The sequence below is a fragment of the Protomyctophum parallelum genome, assembly GCF_964188405.1.
Source record: "Protomyctophum parallelum genome assembly, chromosome: 6".
Taxonomy (NCBI): Eukaryota; Metazoa; Chordata; class Actinopteri; order Myctophiformes; family Myctophidae; genus Protomyctophum; species Protomyctophum parallelum.
In genome coordinates this window covers 25,249,487-25,264,135 of record NC_139701.1, presented here as the reverse complement: position 1 = coordinate 25,264,135, position 14,649 = coordinate 25,249,487, and the positions used below count along the sequence as shown (strand labels likewise).

General features: G+C 44.7%; 1 protein-coding gene across 6 annotated transcripts in view; it reads left to right on the top strand.

Annotated features, from left to right (window-relative positions):
* palld (palladin, cytoskeletal associated protein) overlaps positions 1-14,649 on the top strand; it is a 105,315-nt gene that overhangs the window by 17,839 nt on the left and 72,827 nt on the right. Inside the window, exon 1 of one of the 6 annotated variants that reach the window (XM_083766510.1) lies at positions 5,640-5,724. The exons of the other annotated variants lie outside the window; for them this stretch is intronic. The gene's annotated coding sequence lies outside the window, so the exon portion shown is untranslated. Of the gene's footprint in view, positions 1-5,639; positions 5,725-14,649 lie in introns of those variants that run through there. 6 annotated transcript variants of the gene reach the window in all.

The following is a 14,649-nucleotide window of genomic DNA, read 5'->3' as shown; positions in this document are numbered from 1 at the left end:
CCCAAAAGTAAAATAAGCCCTACGTACAAGTCAATCAGACAAATAATTTATAGTTGATTATTAAAACAAGTAATATCATAGATAATCTATAAGAAAGCTAGAAAGCCCTAGAATTCAGCTGTTAAATGTGTTATTCCGTGCAGAGACGAGATAGCCACAACCTAGATTTCATTATGGATATTTATACTGTCCATGCATAGGGTGGATGAAATGTGTTGTTATTCCTCCACATGCTTTACGTCCAAATCATTCTGGCAAAGCGAATGTGGTACATTCCTGTCCTTTTCACTTAGCAAAACTGTCTAATGCTGTGCACCAAGACTAGACTGACGTTTGGCAATTTGACTATTGGCAGTATATAACAGGAACGTGAGACGTGATGGTTTTAAAATCAAATGGCGCCTGTTTTCTGACAACAGTCCTACTTTCCCATGGTGTTCAAGTCAGTGGTGGAAGAAGTATTCTTCCTTTTTTAACTTAAGAAAGTAGAAAACACAGTATGAAATAAATACTAGCTGTGGCCTGTGTTCAAAATTTGACTTGTGTTAATAAAGTACAAAAGTATTTGGCACAAAAAATATACTTACAGTACCAAAGCAAAAAGTGCAATTTTCTTTCTAAATGTGTAGAAAATACCTGATCTACAAGCTCACATGCTTGTAGATTGGCTATTTTCTAAATCTGCAAAGTAACAAGTAAATACTGTAAAGCTGACAAATGTGTAGTGGAGTACAAAGTACAACATTCAAGTAAAGCAAATGTACCTCAAAATTGTTCTTAATTGCAGTACTTGAGTAAAATGTACTTTTCAGCATTGTGCTGGAGTTTGTCTGTATGTGTAACACTGAACCAGAGGCTATGGTTGCATTTAGAGTTTGGTGGTGTCTGTTCTGTTTAACAAAGCCATATCTGCTCGCTGCCAAACCCCTACTGCAGGCCTGACCGAGCTTGGACTTCAAAGCCCACGTTTCCCTGTTAGATGTATCGTTCTATAAGCCCACTTCCAAGAGTGCTGCCCTTGTTTTGTCCATGTTACTCTTACTGAGGGGATCGAGCTATCAAACACACACACACACACACACACACACACACACACACACACACACACACACACACACACACACACACACACACACACACACACTCACGCGCGCGCGCGTGCGTGCGTGGGTGCGTGCGTGGGTGCGTGTGCAGTGGGCAGATGCAATTGTGGTATGTAGACTGGGCAGAAACGTCCTATCTCCATATTTCAACCTTTATGCATTTTCGTTATTTAACTTCCTATTATAAGTGTGGCGCTCGTTGCTATTTTCACTATTTTACGTTATTATTTTATAGATAATTGTAATAAAACATACATACAAGGACATACAAGGTTTCCACCCGACAGCAACGCTACTGTATGTTTTGTGGAGGTTTAGCTTAGCACTGTGCTCCAAATGGGCCAAAGTGTCCATGAGACCCCTCCTCCTGCTCATGGCTAGAGCCAGTGGGATTAGACATAACACAGTAATGGCACAGGGCAGGGAGCAGAGAGGTCTAAGATTAGAAGCATTATGGAAACATAGCCCTGCATGTGACAGTGACAGCCATGATCACAGATTACCTCTGATGGGCGACCTTGTGTCAACTCCAAAAAGAAAGTCATCTTCTGCTGTAAAGTTATGATCATCTACATAATCTTTACACATGGCCGTCAGCTGTCTCCATCTGTTTAGCCTCTGCATGTGGATATAACAAGACAAAGGGGTATTGTTTGATCATTGATGATCCCCTTCTTACAGTCCCCCAGCCTCTTTTTATTTCATTTGTTTTTTCTACTGGTATTCTCATCCTGTTTCCCTCTTACTGTATAAGTATGTTGTGGACTCGTTCTCGCTGCGGTTGGGCAGAAACCTTATTTCTCAATATTTCAACGTTTTATTCGTAAATCTGCTACTTTTGATACTTTTATGTGACGCTGTACTATGATCAAGTAGTGCATTCATTTACAAAAAAGATAAGACGTTTCCACCCAACAGTGACGATAATGTGTAAACACGGAACAATTGTCTCCTTTGTTTCTATAGCTGTGTTTTATTTGACAGTAGCAGAGAGCGATGTTCCTACCAGCATGACATGCTCTTTGCTTTTGTTACTGTCCTTTTGGTTCCCTTGGAGATAACCAAAAAATAAGACGTCGTCATGACAACATTTTGACGTTGAGAGACCCCGAAGTGACCCTTTTTAAACAAGGAGATGCTGTGCGCATGTGGTGGGTGGGCTATGCGAAGATGTTTGGCTTGCTTGTGATGTGAAGGATTTATTTTGCTGTGGTGTGTGTGTGTGTGTGTGTGTGTGTGTGTGTGTGTGTGTGTGTGTGTGTGTGTGTGTGTGTGCACAAAGTGTACAACAAAGCATGCTTGTACTTTTATTTATTACAATAAATCTCAGGTCAAAATGTCCCCACAAGTCTAGGCTAGCCGCTAGTCTCCTATAGTCCTATAGTCCTCCTCACAAGTGAAATTGCTGTTTTGTGGTTACAAAAGATTTTTATGTATACAGTACAATGAGGAAAAGATTCAGGTCACACCGAAAGTAGTCCATGTACAAGCTCACATCAGATCACAGATCAGTTCAAATAGTAGAATAATAGAAAATTTAAAAATGGCATACAATTTACAATTTAGGCATTTGGCAGACACTCTTAATCCAGAGCGATTTACAGTAAGCAAGAACTAAAACCAGTCATCATGAATCATAGAGTACATAAGCTAAGAACCTAACAGTGGACAATCTATAATGAAACTATACGTATATGCCTTTGCATACACCTGTAAGGTGGTGAGGCTAGGACAAGTGCTACGGGCTAAGATGGAGTCTGAAGAGGTGGGTTTTCAGACGACGGCGGAAGATTGAGAGTGAGTCTGCATTTCTAATTGCAAGTATAGTAATACAAACGTGTGCATGTGCGCCCCATAAGTGCATAAATTAGGTCTGAGAGAGGGCTGCTGTCCGTCAGCTTTGTAATGAATGAGGAACATGAGGAGATTGTAAAAAGCCTTCCTCTCATTAAACCTGTTTAACTGCCACGTGGGGGGGGGGGGGGAGTGGGGGGTTCACAGATCTTTCATGTCGTAATCACGATAGTTCAACTCCAAATAGGAATGACTATGAAACCGCGCTGCTTTCACAAGCTCTGGAGAATTTAAACAAAAGGCGCGGGTGATCTCACTGTCAGGACACACACACACACACACACACAAACACACACACACACACACACACACACACACACACACTGGTATGAAACCTTCCCAGCAACAAGAACCACAAATAATCTCACCTGTCTTGTCCCAGAGGTGGTATAGGCCCTGACACAGTCAAGAGTCTTCGCTGACACACAGAGATGAAAATAGCCCTGCGTTTAGGGCTCTAGGGGCACAAGGGTTGAAACACTCCCCCCGCACACACACACATCCACACACCCACACACACACCCCCCGACTGCAGGGCGTCCTGTCGCGCTGGACATCATCCTTGTATACCCACTGAACCCTACCTCGATTACAGCACTCATATTTAGTGTGGTTGCCCAAAGGGCAACCAGACTCTAGTAATTGTAACACTTTATTATTCATGCGTATTATTATTCCACAGTAGTCTTTTTTTTGTCGCTTTATACCTCCCACACTGTACGCTGTACGCACTTGAGCCATATGTCAAATTGACCGGAAAAATCGGGAATCGTGTGCTTGTATTTTGTTAAGAGAAATGTTGTATAGTTTAATTGATATGAATTTATTAGTGAATTAAATTTCCCCATTGACATGAATGGGAAAAGGCAAAAAATCACATTCAAGTATTTTTTCCTCGGAGACTGTAATCACTATAGTTACAAAACTTTTAGGGATATTTCTTAATTATCACTAAAATTAATTAAAATTATAATTTTATAGGTCGGCCTCATGGTGGCGCTATAACAGCCCACTTTACCTTTTGGCTTATAACTCTTGAACCGTAGGTCGTAAAATCTAAATTATTTTTTCCCTGGATTCCTTGGGTCATGACGCATCTCCCCATATAGGCCACGCCCATTTCCGCCATGATGGATTTTCCGTCATTTTGAATTTTGTCCAAAACAAACTTTTTGCTTTTCCTCCTACATATTTTGTCCAAATCTCACAGAAATCGGCACACATGATCTCTGGACATATCCAATTAAAACGCCAAATGCAGAATTTTGGTAGTCCGTATCGTTCGGCCGTAATCGTCTTCCGAAGTTAGTAGGAGGGGCCTATATCACAAAAATGCCATAAATCACGAACGGAATGTCCAATCCATCCCAAATTTGAATCACATGTCCGGGGTGGTTCAATCAACCATTTTCATCCATAGGGGGCGCCGCAAATGCGAGAAATGTAACCGTTTGTCGCAAAAACATGAATTTCGGGGGTTAAATCCCCTCCGAATTACTTCCGCATGATCTAAGGCGTGACTTGAAATTGTAATTGGCTGGCAATATATTAGTGGGAGGGGCATATGTAAGCCACTGCGGCAACCACACTCTGCAATTTTTGAAAGTTGTGAGTGTATATGTGAAAGTTGTAACTGGACTATTTTATGCTCAGCCCTAAGTGGCCAGCCCTAAGTGGCCTACAGTATTTACTGTTGCCTTCAATGCCTTGCACGTCTTATTGAAAGAGGGCCAATGTATTATCGACTTGTCCTCTGCTATTGTCCCATGAGTAATGTCATTTGTTTTATTTGTTATATTGTAGCCCTGCCTGCACTCATCTTGCAGAGCTTTGACGGGTTACAAAGCAAACAAGTACATTTTGAATGAATGGTTCTTTGTTATTTCTGTGTCCCTTAACACTGCCCTACAGTGCTCCTCAGCCTTTGATGGACAGCAGTCTGACTATGGCTTATAGTAGCACTGTAGCTGGTAGTTATTGTACTTTAGCAGCCAAAAACACATGCCTTGTCTTTGTGTGGAAGACTAGACTCCACAGAGCAATGCTTGAATAACATGTCGCCCGCCGCCGGTCAGCTAGTTAAAATGTTTGAACACACCCACGCATTGGCACTCAGTCAGAGAGCAGGCCAGCTGATGTCCTGTCATTGTTTTACCTGCTGTGTCCTGCTGCCGTGCAGGCTTCATGGTCACGACAGATCGGACCTGTTGCTGTCATTTATGTAGCTACGAGAGGCAAACACACAGACAGATCTAAGAGCACATGGTGTCCAGAGTCCAGACAGTTTGTTTTGTCTGTCTGTCTGTCTGTCTGTCTGTCTGTCTGTCTGTCTGTCTGTCTGTCTGTCTGTCTGTCTGTCTGTCTGTCTCTTTCTCAGTCTCTCTCTCTCTCCCTCTCTCTATCTGTCGCTCTTTCTCACTGCTTGTGAGGAATTTGGCAGCTCTCTCAGCTGTTCACTCACTCTGTGCTTATGTGTGTGTGTGTGTGTGTGTGTGTGTGTGTGTGTGTGTGTGTGTGTGCTGAGTGTTGTGCGCACGCTCGTGTGTGTGTGTGTGTGTGTGTGTGTATGTGTGTGTGTGTGTGTGTGTGTGTGTGTGTGTGACTCACAGTGGCTGAGCCATGGTGTGTGAGGGGGTCGGTGTCTCTGGCAGTGGCTTAGTGAGTGTTGTTCTGTCACTGGGACTGGAAGGCTGTGTGTAGCAGCGTATCACATATTCACACTTGCAGATATCAAGGAAATCCTTGGTGACATCATCATCCACTGCAGGTAAGATGCAGTTTAATGCTGTTGTTACCTCGCAGAGGTCCTCAAACGTTTTTTTCAAATGTTTTGGGGAACTCATTTAAGAGCATTCAAATGGAACCAAATGGACCCATAAGGGTCAATTTTCAGGCTCTCAGAGTTACAGACCTGTATAAGGGTCCCCTCGTGGACCGCTGAGGGTCCCTGGACCCCACTTTGAGAACAACCGCTGTTAAGCCCTTTCAATCTGGAGTCCCTATTTAGGACATGGTTATGCTGTAATAGGCAAACTTAGGCAAATTGTAATAGGTGTAATAGGCAAATTTTCAAAAATGTTCAAAATTGCAAAAAAATGAAATATATATCATTTATATAATATACTGTATGACTAGAGAAACAAATTGCATTTTGTTGCGATGTGAACTTGTAGATCAGCATTTTTTTTAATGGGGCTTTTAAGCAATTTTGTTGTTCTGTGTGTGAGAGAAATAGATGGTCAGATAGGAGCCACATAGAGCCAACCTCGATTCTTTTGTAAAAGGAGATATTTGGTCTGCATAGTTGGTCATGTGGTTGAGATTTCATTTGTCGAGTCCGGTTGGGGATTATACGGGTCCGTGAGAAGAACCTCTCTGTGTGTGTGTGTGTGTGTGTGTGTGTGTGTGTGTGTGTGTGTGTGTGTGTGTGTGTGTGTGTGTGTGTGTGTGTGTTTGTGTGTGTGCGTGCGTGCGTGCGTGCCACTTACAGGAGACAGAAGGACAGTTATTTAAATCAGTGAGATTCTGAAAGTGTGCATGAACTGCCTACTGTATGATGGTTTAATTATTAGTGGAGCAAATGTTGACAAATTTATGTTCTTAGTCTTGCTGTAGTGTGTGTGTGTGTGTGTGTGTGTGTGTGTGTGTGTGTGTGTGTGTGTGTGTGTGTGTGTGTGTGCGTGTGTGTGTGCGCGTGACATGCGCGTGTGTGTGCAATCATCCGTGAGTTCTGCTTTTATAGTTCAGCTGCTGTACATGTGTCTGTCACTATCTCTGTGGATTCTCCTTCTATCTGTGCACAAACACACACATGCACACACACACCCCCCCCCCCACCCCACACACACACACACACACAGTCTCACACACACTTGAGACTACTTTGCAGTTATTGCTGTTAGAATCTGTCATGAGAGATTAGACTCCAACAGTGTACCTTTGGTTCTATTCATACACTCTCAGTTACAAATATGTAAGGGTCCATTGGGTTCCTAACCATCAATTAGCTGGGTACCTCCAGAGAACCTCCTCAAGGAGCCAACTTGGAGAACCACTACAAACAAAGCTTGCCAAGGCAGCTCGAGAGGTCCACGGAAAATGTGTCGTTTCGACTTTTGGACTTCCGGGGGTCTTTCAGCTGTCCTCTATCTGCAATATTGCTGTGAACTTTGACCTGTGATACTGAGCACTGATATGAGTGGCCACTCAACCATCGAATGGCTTCTTCTTGTCATCTTGCACCAAGAGCTGTCTGAACTTCACAATCACAATACTACACATTATTGGTCAAGCTAAGCCTGTAATGTGACACTGTTGGTTGGTCCATGCTGGGAAAAAAGTTCCCGGTCAAGGTTTATTAGCATCAGGCAGATGAAAAACATGAATGCTCTATATTATTATATCTAAGCAATATGACAAATATGTTCTCAGGCTGGGAAAAATATATATTTCCCACCTGAATTATTATTATCATCATTATCATCATTATCATCATTATCATTATCATTATCATTATCATTATTATTATAGCCAAGCTTGCGCCTAACCGCATACCTGAATGGGACTGGGTGTTACAATTAGTTTTTATCCTCAGAAACATCAGAAACAAAAGAGTTGGGTGAGGCAATGTCTAACAGTAAGTGCAGCGAATTACTGGTTTGGTATATGTTGCACCAGAGCCTGTCATTAGCGTGACAATGAACACAGTTTATCCAAGACTCCATGACATCTCTGGCGTCCACCATTGGGCAGGTGATTCACAGGTTTCACACAAAAATCCTCCTCCCTGAGCCAGGCCTGGTGGTGGGTGGAAGGAGCCATGGTCAGGGTCGGATTTACCCTCCCCAGGGCCCCCGGGCTAGACACAATTTCAGGGCCACCCTGGGCTGTGCGGTGCATTTCAGTCGCAAGCAGCGTGGCCGGAAGAAAATTGGCGTATTTTGTTCTAATTTCATTTTGGGCTACCCAGCCCCCCCAGAAGAGAAAAGCAGGCAGGCAGGCAAGCAGGCAGGCAGGCAGGCAGACAGACAGACAGACTAGTCGCTGAATGCAGGTTGCCATGCACAGCGACATTGGCAGGGGTTTCCACAGCTACCCCCCAACACAGCGTCACTGTCTGAGCAGAAGCTCTCAATGTTTTAACCATAATAGCCTACTAAATGTACAATAACTAAACATAAATCTCACTTGAATTGGATTGCAATACTAAAAAAAATGGCCAAGGGTTTCACTGGGGTCGTCAGGTGGTCGCCCTCCATCTTCGGTGTTTCATTGACTTAGGCCCACGATACCTCAAGAGGGTTGAACAGCAACTCCTGGCGTCCTAGGTGTGCCCCCCTCCGCCCCTAACCCCTTCAACCCCTCACCATGACTGTACGGTTTTACTAAATTACACCTCAACTTTAGCAACTACCGCAAAAGGGGTTATCGACGGGTGAGACAGTGACTTACTCAAGCATATATGAAACACGTTTATTAAACTCACACATTATTTTCAGGCAGTTTCAACTAGTTTCAGCTAGGTAATCGACAGCTCCACAACACCCGTCAACAACAATGTCCATCATCCTTCTCACTGCGGCCAATCCACAAATACGCCAACCCTTTGCGTGACCACTACTGCCACGAGATGTCACTCTTACACCACTCAATACAAAATAGAAAAAGAAATAGCAAACATAGCAAGAAAATGTTTATATCAAAATGGGATAAAACCACACAATGACCTAGGCGTCATTTCGGAGCCCAGCTGTTGTCTCTCCTCCTCCTGATCCAGAGCCACTGGCTCTGGATATTATTATTATTATAAATGCATACGATGCATTAAGTAGTATTTTAGTATAATAAATGGCTGCAATGAGGAGCTTACATATTTTTGCAGAGAATTAAAAAAAAACATGTTTTTAAAAAGGTACCAGATACATATATATATATATATTACAGCGTGCACGCTTCCAGCCCTCTAGAACTGTAAAGGAACCCCTGTCTATTTTGCATTTGCATGAATTGAGAGACTTGACTGCGGTGGATAATAAAAACCAACATGGCTGGCCAGAGAGTCCGGACAATTTGACTTGAAGCTATAGTTTATAATTAGGAATAAAAGAGATGCCACTCATTTTGGTCCAGTTGCACTTTGGTTGACTTCTGCGGTCAACTCTGTAGCCCCAGAGAGAACACGCATGGCTGGCTGCACGGCCAGATGAAAAGTAACTCATACATTTACTTAAGTAGGCTATTGTACTTAAATACAATTGAGGAGGTATTGTTTACTTTAATATTTCCAGTTTGCAGTACTTTTACTTTTACTCCACTACACTTCAGAGGAAATATTGTAATTATTTGAAAACTTTAGTTATTAGTTACTTTGTAGATTTGAATTCTTATAACAAAACACCCACTTCAACCCTATATACATTTCCGACATTTGAAAATAGTAGATCTACAAGTTCACAATGTGTTTTAGTGAAAAAAGCTAAGAGACCCTTCGGCTGGACAGTTTGTATAGCAAAAGCTAAATAAGTTAAGAGACCCTTCGATTGTAGCGTTTGTAGCAAAAGCTTGTAAATATCTAACAACCACACAGAATAAAACCCTTTACCTGTACTTTTGTGGAAAAAGCGGTCCAAACTTTATACTTTGTTTTCCTGCATTGATCTCCTTTCCACCCTCACCCTCTCTTCTTCCCTTTCTTTGTTTTTCTTTGAAACAATACATTCTGATTCTGATGTGTCCTCCCGCGATAGGATTGCTTATTCGTGAGCTAACTTCCAGTTAAAATACCCTTATTGGCACTAATGGACAGAGACTGAAACAATCGTAGCAGTCAATGTGTTAAGAACATTTTGATTTCAATACTTTTGTACTTTTACTCAAGTACATTTTGAATTCCGGACTTTTACTTGTAACAGAGTATTTTTTTTTACATTGCAGTATTGATAGTAAAGATTTTTTGTACTTTTCCACTAGTGGACATGTCGGGGAGACACGCATGTCTCACGCCAAGCGGGCCTCCGGCATGCATTCCACACATCTCTATGATGCTCTAAATGATGCTCCAACTAGCGGCTTCGGCTATCCTCTGCTGCTGTCACGCTTTTTCTATCGTCAAGGTCGTGTTCATGATTAAACCCTGCGTCTTCCTCTTCTTGTCTGCTGCTGGCCTCCGCTCTTTTTTGGGGTTTGTGGTGAAAACCGAGCCTCGTTTCATAAAAACTTTCCATCAACAGCAGCAAATAACAACAGGGTCATACGAGGAGACTGTGGCCCTCGGCACGCATGCCAGAGGCCAGGGCAGAATGCACTGCTTTGGTCTCGCCTGCACAGAACTCTTCTTGCTTCTTCTGTTTCTATGTGGTGCAGGGGGTTTTCTAATTATTATTAACCTCCCCCTGTATAGATTACACCAGTGATTATCAATCTTTTGAGTTTCAAGGACCTCCAGTTTGGCCACGGCTCCATATTTGATCATTCTCTTTGGGACCCCAGTCTACGCTGTAAAAGCCTCAAGGTTAATGCAATTCTGAGAGTGTACAAATGGAACCAAATGGACCCATTTGGGCCGCGCGGTGGTCCCCCTATCTGACGAGAAACAGTGGTGTATACCACATGTCTCCTCTGATACGTTGTCATCCAGCCAGACGATGGGAGATATTCCCCTTCTGATTTGTCACCCATATAGGCTAAACGCACAGTATAGGATTTGAACCTATAGGGCTCTGACATATGCCATACCTTACCCGCCAGCATTAACCACAATCCGTGAATTTGGCATTTAGGAGCTGTAGGTGTGCTTTCCCTATAGTTACTATCATTGTCCACACAGGACAGCGGAAAGCGCCCAAACCACCCGCAATGCAAATTCCATCTGATAGAAGAAGGCGCTCCTGAGTTGGACTTGCCTCGACACACAATGTTGCAGAACATTCACAACTCAGAGGTCTCGTTCTGTCTTAATTCTCCACAAATCTCTGTGATTGTAATTTTACTATAATCAGCAGTGTCAATTCCTTGTGCCCTGCATTGTGTTTATATATTTTTTTTAAAGTTATTTGATTTGTGCCATGGATTGTGCGTGATTCCGTTCGCTGTAATATAAATGTATTTCAAGATAGGGCCCCGAGTCTCCATGGTGGTGGAGGTGGTGTACCCCTGTGCCACCAGGATGCCCTGGTGCAGGGCTTTCCAAACCTGTTCATGTAACAGATGGACCTCCATTTCTGTCCCAGTTACTCTTGGTTTACATTGAACTGTGAGTTACAGTAGAGTTGTGTGGGGAATTTGGGTTCAGTGGATCATCAAGGTAACATTTTCCCAACATCCAAACCCAAATCCATTTGATATCATCACATCCGCAAGTACCATGTTTATTCCCAAGGATGGCAACGGACCAGTTGGGAGTTGGAGGGACTGCAGGTGGGTGTCATGCTAGTAGGAGAGGATTAGTCACCAGAATAAAGGTGGGTTTATTTGTCATATGATGGTTTTGTACAATAGCAGATCTACAGGCTCACAGCGCGACATACAACACTATCGTACGACGGAGGATAAATTAAGCATCAGGTAGGCAACCAAACACCGGAGTTGCTCCTGGTTACAACATGTATACACTTCTCTATATTGTGTCCATGTGTGTGCTAATGTGATTTTGTACCGGCATTGTGCTGCGGTATGCAGCGTGTGAGAGGAAAAGGGTGGCTGCAGAATGCATCCAGTTGTTAAGTGGAGGAAAGAAAATTCCACCAGCCAAGAATTCCATCTAAAGATGATGATCTCCCCCCAAGCCACCCCCCACCCCCCCACCCCCACCTCCACCTCCACGCCCCGCTTCCTGTCCCGTCGCAGGGCATTGATGGTCCTTCACCCCCCCCCCCCCCCCCCCCCCCTCCCCCTGCCCATGTCTCGCTGCCTGACCACAAGTGACTCAGCCCTCTCTGGTCCCTAAATCCCCCCCACCCCCTGCACCCCCCCGTGAGTGCCCTAGCTGTTCTGCTCAAGCTGAAAAATGTGCGCTGTTTAGATGCTGTTAATGGTTGTTTAGAGCCCCTCATCATGTTCAGCACATTCCGCTGAAATAGAGAGGGGATTAAATAAACATTACCAGACATATGTCTGTTTTTAAATGAGTTGACTCGGTAATTATGCATAATGGGCGATCATTAAGGTTGATTAATATGGGGTTTTATTGTTGGGGGGGGGGGGGGGGGGGGGGGGGTTCATGCTTCTCCTCCCCTCGTTGTCAGTGGAGCTGCAGTCCCTCGTCCTCCGGCTCTGGCTTTCATCAAACTGTGCCCAAACAAATTTACATTTCCATGGGCTTTAGATTCCATGCTGAGCCTTTAGAGAGGGCTTCAGTTTAGGACTCGGGTAAAAGAGCTGCCGGTTGGTTGGACCTGTGTGTTGCCATAACCAGAATGGAAACTTTGCTCGGAATAAGCCCTGCTGTAAAATAAATAAATAAACTCAAACAGTCCTGCATGTGCTCGCAGAGATCCGTGCTGAAATGTTGAATTATATAAGGGGGCATTGTTGCTGTGTGTTTTAGGACCCATGTGGAGCTGTGCCGGAGATGTAGTTGATTTCCTCTGTTTATGGGGCCTCCACGCCGGTTACTGCAGTGGTTGGGGGACCCCCAGGGGTCCTTAAGGGGGTTCCAGGGGTACCTCAGCTAATTTATATTTTACTCTGAAATGAGTACACATATAACCAAATGGACCCTTACGAGTCCACGAAATGAGAAGGTTTGAGAACCACTGAGTTACTGAACATACCCCTACTCCCCCCTCCACACACACACACACACACACACACACACACACACAGACAGACAGTGTCTTCATGCTAGATACATACACAAACGCGCATACACAAACACACAAGTCACGACCAAAAACCTGTGTAGACAGACAGACTGACTGATAGACAGACAGACAGACCCATGGTGCACTTGCCTCAATCAGGGCTCCCTGACTCACATAGCAGTATACTGTATGCATCAGAGCAACCGCAGCCAGGCTGTGCACATATTGGTATAATGATGTCATGTTTTACACTAAGCCTGTTGGTGTTATATTTAAAATGCTCCCCGGAACATATCTAAATGATTTGACTCCTGCGGGGAGGGAGGGAGGGAGTGAGAGAGGTTTGTGTATTGTGGTCTGTATAGTGTGGCATCATGCTTCAAACTGGCAGCATATGGTAATGATACCCGTAGGCTGCAGTGATTGATACGGGGTGTGACTCAAAGCAAAGCCATGATGAGACCCTTGATTTCTGATTCTTAGCAGACGCGGCAATAAGCCCACCAGCTTGTTTCCCTTTCTCCTGTCTGCCTGTAATCTGAGAAATGAATTTGCAAACCACACACAGCCATTATTATTGCTTTGCTCAAACGACCAGAGGGTGATTTATACTCGGGTCCCGTCTGTGCCCGTGTGTCGCTCACAGCTTATAGACCTATTCCCACCAAAGTATATTAAAATAAACACAGCCTGGCGGTGTACAGTATGTACTGTACTGTACGTACTGTAGCAGAGTAGCAGAGTAGTGTTGCCTGAAGCCCAGCCAGGAGCCTAATATCTCCCTTGGCCAGAGGAAGGCAGGGATTCCCCTTTGGATGAGCGGCAGATGTTTGGTTTGCGATGGTTATTATGGGCAGGCATAATAGAGGAGAGGATGGCCCCAGTTCTCTCTGTCCCCCTAGCTGCCTCTAGGGCTGACATGACTCTCTGTCCCCCTATAGCTGCCTCTAGGGCTGACATGACTCTCTGTCCCCCTATAGCTGCCTCTAGGGCTGACATGACTCTCTGTCCCCCTATAGTTGCCTCTAGGGCTGACATGACTCTCTGTCCCCCTATAGCTGCCTCTAGGGCTGACATGACTCTCTGTCCCCCTAGCTGCCTCTAGGGCTGACATGACTCTCTGTCCCCCTAGCTGCCTCTAGGGCTGACATGACTCTCTGTCCCCCTAGCTGCCTCTAGGGCTGACATGACTCTCTGTCCCCCTAGCTGCCTCTAGGGCTGACATGACTCTCTGTCCCCCTAGCTGCCTCTAGGGCTGACATGACTCTCTGTCCCCCTAGCTGCCTCTAGGGCTGACATGACTCTCTGTCCCCCTAGCTGCCTCTAGGGCTGACATGACTCTCTGTCCCCCTATAGCTGCCTCTAGGGCTGACATGACTCTCTGTCCCCCTAGCTGCCTCTAGGGCTGACATGACTCTCTGTCCCCCTATAGCATGCCATGGATAAGCCCCTCCATGCTTGTGTCACGAACAAGCCCCCCCCCCCCCCCCCATTTCTTCCCTTAGGCCTGATCTGTTTCCTATCATTTAACACACCGGCGTCTGACTGCACAGCGAGAGCTGGCCAAGTTTCCGTTGTTTCACTGGGTCAGGCGATAAGCCGCAGGAATGGGCCCGCCTGGCTCTATTGTACTGGGAGGTTACAGAGGTGGCGACGGCAGTGCTTTGGAGGCCAGAGAGAGAGAGAGAGAGAGAGAGTGACTAAATCTCCTCTGATCTCTCCACCTGTCACTGCTACTGATGCATTTCTCTACATGATCCAGCTGGTTAATGACTGGGCCTATTATAAATGCGTCCTGTCTGAGCTCGACTGACTCACTCACTTTCTCATTTCCCCGGCAATAATGTACTCTCTACGCTTCTTGCACAAGGCCCATTTATTCACTTTCTCTG